Genomic DNA, 7,387 nt, shown 5'->3' on the forward strand with positions numbered 1-7,387 from the left:
ATACATAATTATACAAACACGTATACATGTATATACAATGTTAAAACAATGTATCAACATTATATAAGTGTGTCTAAAATGAAAAAGGAGAAGAAAATCACTTAAATAAAAAAGTTGAATGTATATACAAAAATATACAATACTATATACGAATGCACATAAAAAAATGGACTTCGTCTTTGTCCTCAAATTCAAATATCAATTCATCCAAAAGCACCTCAAAACTATAACAAATCATTCAAAATTTTAGATTTGGGCTTCTCATACTTAACCAATCTTTTGTAACCATACCCACTAAAAATAACACTTAATTCAAATTGAAGCTCGAATGACAGAAGAAAATTTGAAACAATGTTAATTTTTTTCACCAATTGATTATGTAAACAAAATTTTTGAGTTGTATTGTATATATTTGAGTTGAATAAGAAGGCGTATGAAGTTTTTTTTTCATCAAATTTGAAGCTCAAAATAGGCGAACAAGAAGACTGAGTTTTGAAGATAAGAAACTCTTTTCGCTATTTAACCTACAAAAAGATTATTTTTACTCTTGGGTTAAATACGATTTTAGTCCATGGAATGCAATGTAAGTTTTGGGTCACAAAAATGAAATGTATGTTCGTAAAGTGTATTTTTCTGTAATTTTTCCTTTTATATAAGAGAAAAGACATAATTTCACCCATAAAATTGTCCGCGTAACTTACTTTAGACCTTAAACTACACGAGATATTATATACCCTCTTAATAACTTTAAACTGAATTAAATTCAATCTCTCGGAGCTTAACTGAAGTTAAGTCTAGGTGGTGTTGGATCACGTGCATTTCGATTCCTCAATGTCATTTAATGATATTATATATTATTTTATAGATTTTAATAATACTCAATCCGCTCCTGCTTAACCTCGATCCAACCCTAACAAATACCCATAATTCCCTTAGTAAACGCTATTTCTCTAATTTCTTCACCCAAAATTGCAATTTTAGGTTCCCACATAAGTTGATTTCACCAAAAATTAGATGGCCTATAACTCGATTGTAGATTGGACTTTTGTCAGCTCAAACAGATTAGTTTTAGGGGTTTTTGTCCCATATAAATCATTTGAGTTGTTGTATTTGAATTTTAGGGTTCTTTTGTCCCATAAAAAATGATTTTAGAATTTTTTGTTCTAATGATCGTATTTTTTAAAATTATTTTTAGTTTAACTATGAATTTTGCATACGTTACTTTGAGTTTTCATCATGAAAGGTTAACATGGATATTGACAAATTTTTCTACTTTGAGTTTGTTGGGTATATCAATGAAATTCGTTATAATATTTCCTCGTGCATTGTCTATATCATACCCTCAAAATATAATTATCTAGTAAAAACAATTTGAGATCGGGGTGTTTTGGGTACTATACCTCAACTTAAAAATAGAGATATAGTTCAGCTGTATGTGTCACATTTGGTAGAAGAACCCCAAGTGGTTCCTACCACTGAATATGTCCCCCCATGTGGGTGGAAAATCGTGTACTTATTTTGACAAAGTGGCCAATCAGGACTGTGGGGTTAGTGAAAATTTAGGGCTTGAAGAGGGCTTTTGTAACGTCCTGAGTCTGTACTCCGGATGCTACACGGTGCTAGCGACCCCGAAGGACCACCAGCTAACCCATGCCTACTGTGAGCACTATATAATAATAACATTGTAATAAAAATATAACTAAAATAAATACGGAAGTTAGGCTGTAAATGTCATAAGGTTCATAACTGAAAATCAATACTGAATACTGATAACTGAATACTGAAACATCTGTCTAAAATAATCTAGTCTAAAAGACTCTAACTGTCTGAACATGGAGTTGATGGGACAAGCCCCCAACTAACTCCGACTACTGAACTACTAATAAACTAAAATAATAACTCTGTCCTCGGACTATGATGACTCACCACTAAATCTGCTGCTGAAAGTCTGGACTGCTAAGTACGGTTAGGAGCCCATATGTCTGAACTTATGATATAAGACATCATAGCGCAAAAGAAAAGTATGCGTCAGTACTTTGGATGTACTGGTATGCTAAGTGAGGTAGGTTGATATGCATGGGTTCATATACATGAACAATAACTGGCTGAGTAACATGAACATAACTGAATGAGAGTAGATGCATAAATACATAAATTATAATTGAGGTCATGATAACACTGAATACTGAGTTCTGGATACTGATTAATTGATATCTGAGTTTACTCTGTATTACTGATAATTAAATGACTGCTTTTGACATTTCTGATTCTGAAGAACTGATCTGAGTTCTATACTGAGATGGGTGACTGTATCTAATAGTCCTGAATCTGTAGAACTAAACTGAGTTTTATATTGAAACTGAAACTGAAACTATGGGAGGTAGTTATCTAACCGACATATCCTAATCTGAGCTAATTGGGGTCCAATCTGTAACCCCAATTGGAAGGGTGTCAGTACCTTCCCATGGGTACTAACATTGGTTGTGTGGATCCACTATGCTGATGTACTATATTGTCCCGAAGGACTAAGGGTGTCAAGCCTAAACTGATGGGTGACTCCTGCAAGATAGTCCAGCCTAAATTGGCGGGTGACTTCTCATATCCTACGCTGTCTACGTAGTTCTGGAGTATAGGAACTGCTGCTAACGACTCTGCCTATCTAACAGGGAAGTCGTCATCCCTGAACTTGCTCGATGCTTAATCCTACTCCCAAATGAATAGACACTGAATTGATTTCTAAACTGTACTAGGCTTGATTGAATTTTTACTAATTGTGTTGTCTAACTAAACTGGTTTACTGGGTTCCATTGACTAACAGAATATTACTGAATTCTATTAACTGACTGAGTTTACTGAGATCTAAACTGAATACTGAACTGAAACTATGATTGATTATTAAATACTACTGTTTGTGACACTACTGAGACTATTCTGTAACTACTGCAGCTCTAGGTAAATGCTAGATTTTCAGGTATTGAATACCCCCAGGACTCGATAGCATGAAAAGTAAAGTATAACATAAACCAAAAAAGTATAACCATGTGTACTTGTTCATAACTCATTCATAGAGATATTTTATCAAACACTTGTAAGATATAAACTTGCACATAAGCTAGCAAGACATGATTTTTCCCTTTTAGTTCACATGGGGAATTTATCAAGAACTTCGGGGAAACATAATCTGTGCACATGATACTAAACAACATGTAAGTATCACAATTTCAAATCTCAATTTACAATTTCAAGAGTTTAATATGAATTCACATGATACTACACCCATGATAAATAATTTCACATGAAACTTGTAATAAACCAAGAATGAGAAATCCAATTAACATTAAAATCAAGAATACATTTAAAATCCAACATGGAATTAACAAAATCATCTAACTTGTAGTTTAAAAGAGTTTCTTGAACTCCAAGGGTGGAAGGAAACCCTTGGGTGAACACTTCACATACCTTGGTACTTGAATTAATGAAGGTTGACGGTGAGTTCTTGAGTCTTGAATTTAAATTTAGATCCCCTAGGGTTTTGTTCTTGAGTAATTTGAGAGAAATAATGAATGTTTTGCCTTAGGAATAATAAATTTTGTGTTTTTGGGGATGAATAGGAGTGGGAAAACGACTCAAATACCCTTGAAGATGCGGCTTTTAATGAATAAAAACGTGCCTAGCAACACCCAGCCCAATACACCACATCGATAGGGTCGACGCGCCACGTTGGCTCATTGGAAATTGACACTGGGAGCTGGGAAAAACATTAATTAATGCGATAGGTGATGCGACGCGTCGAGATCACGTTGATCCACTAGTTTGGACTTCCAAACATGCTTCAAACGATGTTCGAAAAATCCAAAACTTGTTCGAGAACACCTACTGACATACCGGATCATGAACCAACCTAGAATTTGACATTTAAAGGTTCTAAGAATTCTAAAATAAGATCACCAACTTATGAAGACTAAAATAAATTCTAAGTGTAAACACTTAGCTGAAATTTCTAAGTCTAGGACCCCTTTTCTAGCTTTAATGGACTGAATTAAGCTCAGAATTTTGTAGGATCTTACAGCTTTATAGAGGCTGCAATACCTCAAGAGCCTTTTGTGAGTGAAAATTTGAATAGTGGTAGTGCTGCTGCTAGTATTAGGGAGTTGCGTGGCGTTGATGTTGTTGGTTTTAATGGTGAGGACTTATGTTGTGTTGAAGAAAACTTGAGTTGTGGTGTTACTACAACTGTTGAGCAGAACTTGGGTAGTGCACCCTCTAATAGTTGTTAGGATATATTATTAACCATGCGGTTTATGTTATAATATTATATTTTTATTTCATATAAAAATAATTTATTATATTTTATTTTATTTAATAACATCTTTGTTTGAATAAATCATTGCGTCAACATGCGTGTCCTTTACTTATATAGTAGACAATTTTGTGTATGGAGTATTTTAATTCATGTATGAAAGATTAAAATTGCCTATTTTTATAAGCAATAAATAATGTTCACAATCAAAGATAAGGTAGGACAAACATCTTGATGATTGTAGCACAAGATTAAATATAATTTGATATTTATTATTGGAGCGGTATATTCCAACTTCTTGTGCTAGTACATTTTGTATGTATTGAACATACCAATTTGAGATGTTTGTATATGTTCTGAATATTAATAAACAACTTCTCTAGTCCATTACATGTACTTATACTCTTAAGCTTGATATAATTATTATGATATATGTGGTTTGATTTATTAATTTAATCTATTAAAATATGATATTCTTTTATGAGTCAGTATATTTCTAATAGGTTGGATGATGACAAATCACTTGGTGAAATAATAATTAGTTGATAGAACCATGTTTCGGACTTGAGATAGAAGACACCTCTTTATGGTTGCTTATAAGGTTTCGCATGAAAACCCTACAGGTGGATTTTATATCCGTCATGTGAAAAAATTAAGCATTATAAATAAAGAATTAAATTAATCAATGAGTTAATTTTTTTGGAGAATTTAATTAGTTTAATTGGTGTCGGTAATTCTAACATGAGGAGTTAAATAAGATGTAATGAGATTTCAAAATAAAATTGAGGAGTGAAATTATATATTTTTAGTGGAATAATTTATAATTTATTGTGATATGATAATTTATTCATTTACGAATTAATATCATAATTGGAAGCCTTAATTTATAAATCCGTTGTCCCTGCTATGCCAAATCAATTAATTAATGCAAAATAAAATAGGAATAAACTGTTAGCATTAAAATAGATAATCATTTTCATATTTATGGAAAAAACGTTTTGATACTTAAGTATATAAACGTCTTCCTTTATTTATGTAAAACAAATATTTTTTTGTGTTTAATAGGATAAACATTTTTGGATATTTATGGTGAAATAATGCCCTAACAGTTATGTAGTTGAAATTGTGTATAAATATAGGGCTAAGGTTTTCACCATAATTATCCTTCTGGAAAACGAATTTACACTTGCCACTCAAGTGTTGATTATAAAAGCTTAGTCCGGTTTTAGTAGAAGATCGTAGTCATGGAGAGCATTGCTTTGGATGACTTCTGTAGAAACTTCAACAGGTTAGTAATTTCGTTGAAACCTATCGTTAGTTATGTTATCTAGATAATTATGTAAGTTGGATTGATCCTTGAGATTAGCTTTCACTGTGCATGTTCTAATAATTGGTATCAGTAGTCTTCTTACATATGCTAGATAATGTAAAAGAAATTACATGATTTAGTTTACGTACTTTGGATAATTGCTATACGAATCATGTTGTTGATGGTTGTTTATTGTGTTTTTGATGATATTAATGATATACAGAATCTAAGTTTATCTTCAAAAAATAGAAAACAAATTTTACATGTTTTTCTTAGTTTGTGAAGAACTATTTTTCTGGATTAAGGGTAAAACTGTAATGAATTTCAACTAATACCAACCATAGTGGTTACTCACATGCTCTAATGAGCAGTGTGGTGACAGGGCCAAACTGCCTAGGTAGTTTATTTCACCCTCTTAAGTTGATTTGCCAGCAAACGCCTAAATAGTGCCTAAATAGGTTTTTTGAATTGAGGAAAAACTGTAAAGTTTTTTGAATTGGCCTAACAACCTTATTTACTTATATATATTAATAAGTAGCATAGTGGTAAGACCAAAAGTGAGGGAAGTCCTGCTGACCCTCACAAACAGCCTAGCCGATAATTGTCGATTTGGTCGATTTGGGAGTTTTTCAGTTTTTGACGAGCTCCGAATAATCTGAAATTTGGTAAGTTCATCGAAAACGAACAACTAAGCAGTACTCACATCATTGTGATATAGGCCCCTTTTCAGTCATTTGGAGTCATTTTAATGTTTTTTTTTTTTTTCATATTATTGTATTTTTTGAAAAATTAAAAGTTTTCAAAAAAATTATTTTTTGCAAATCAATGGTTATAGGGTTCATGCCTTATAATTTTCAGCGGTTAATTGCAGTAGATAATATGAGTTTACATGCTTCATATTCCCTACCAAATAAACTTGTATAATATGATACTATTTTTTAGTCTCTTGTTTTGATGACTTGTATTAATTTTTCAACTAAGTTACATGTTAGATCAATGACACAGAGACATATGAAATGATATTTATCTACCTTAAATCAAAAGTTAACTCTTTAACTAAGTTAGTTTTGTTTTATTTAAGAGATAATGTATCTAACATTGCATGTATATTTGCTTAAATGGTTAAGTTTTCCTATTCGATTTTAACTATTTATGTGCATGTTTATATATGTGGTGCATTTTTTAAAGAATTTTATTATTCTGCAGCATGTGTAGTGATCTTTTTTTTAATTTTATTATATAACAGATTGACCATGACTTCATTCAATCCCTTAACTTCTATGATGACTCAAAATAATCTACAAGACCCTAACTATGTTGACGAAAAATGAAATTTGGATATTGTTCTTAATGCTAAGGGCTTTAAATTTATGCTGGTTGAGGAATATCATGGTAAGTTAGCTGAACCCTCGGATGATGAGACTAAAGACTATGATAAGTGGGGTTAAGGATGACGAGATGGTAGGATGCTACATTCTCTCCTCCATGCCAAATGTGTTGTAACATTAACATCAGTCCATGACTATTGCTTATCGCCACACCCCTTTTTTAACCCAAAAGATTCGATTTTAAAGTTTCAAAAGGGTTTTTATTATTAAGTGACAAAAAATAAAAATTTGTTTCAAAAAGAATTGTTTATATTCAAAACTCAGAGTCGCCACTTGACATAAATCGGGTATGCCAAGTCACCTTTGAAAATCATTTTTCAAAACAGTTTTGACTCTTTAAAACTGATCCTCGAGTAGAGATTCTGGTTAAGGAATTCTGTTGATCGATGG

Source organism: Capsicum annuum, unplaced genomic scaffold, assembly GCF_002878395.1.
Source record: "Capsicum annuum cultivar UCD-10X-F1 unplaced genomic scaffold, UCD10Xv1.1 ctg78566, whole genome shotgun sequence".
NCBI lineage: Eukaryota > Viridiplantae > Streptophyta > Magnoliopsida > Solanales > Solanaceae > Capsicum > Capsicum annuum.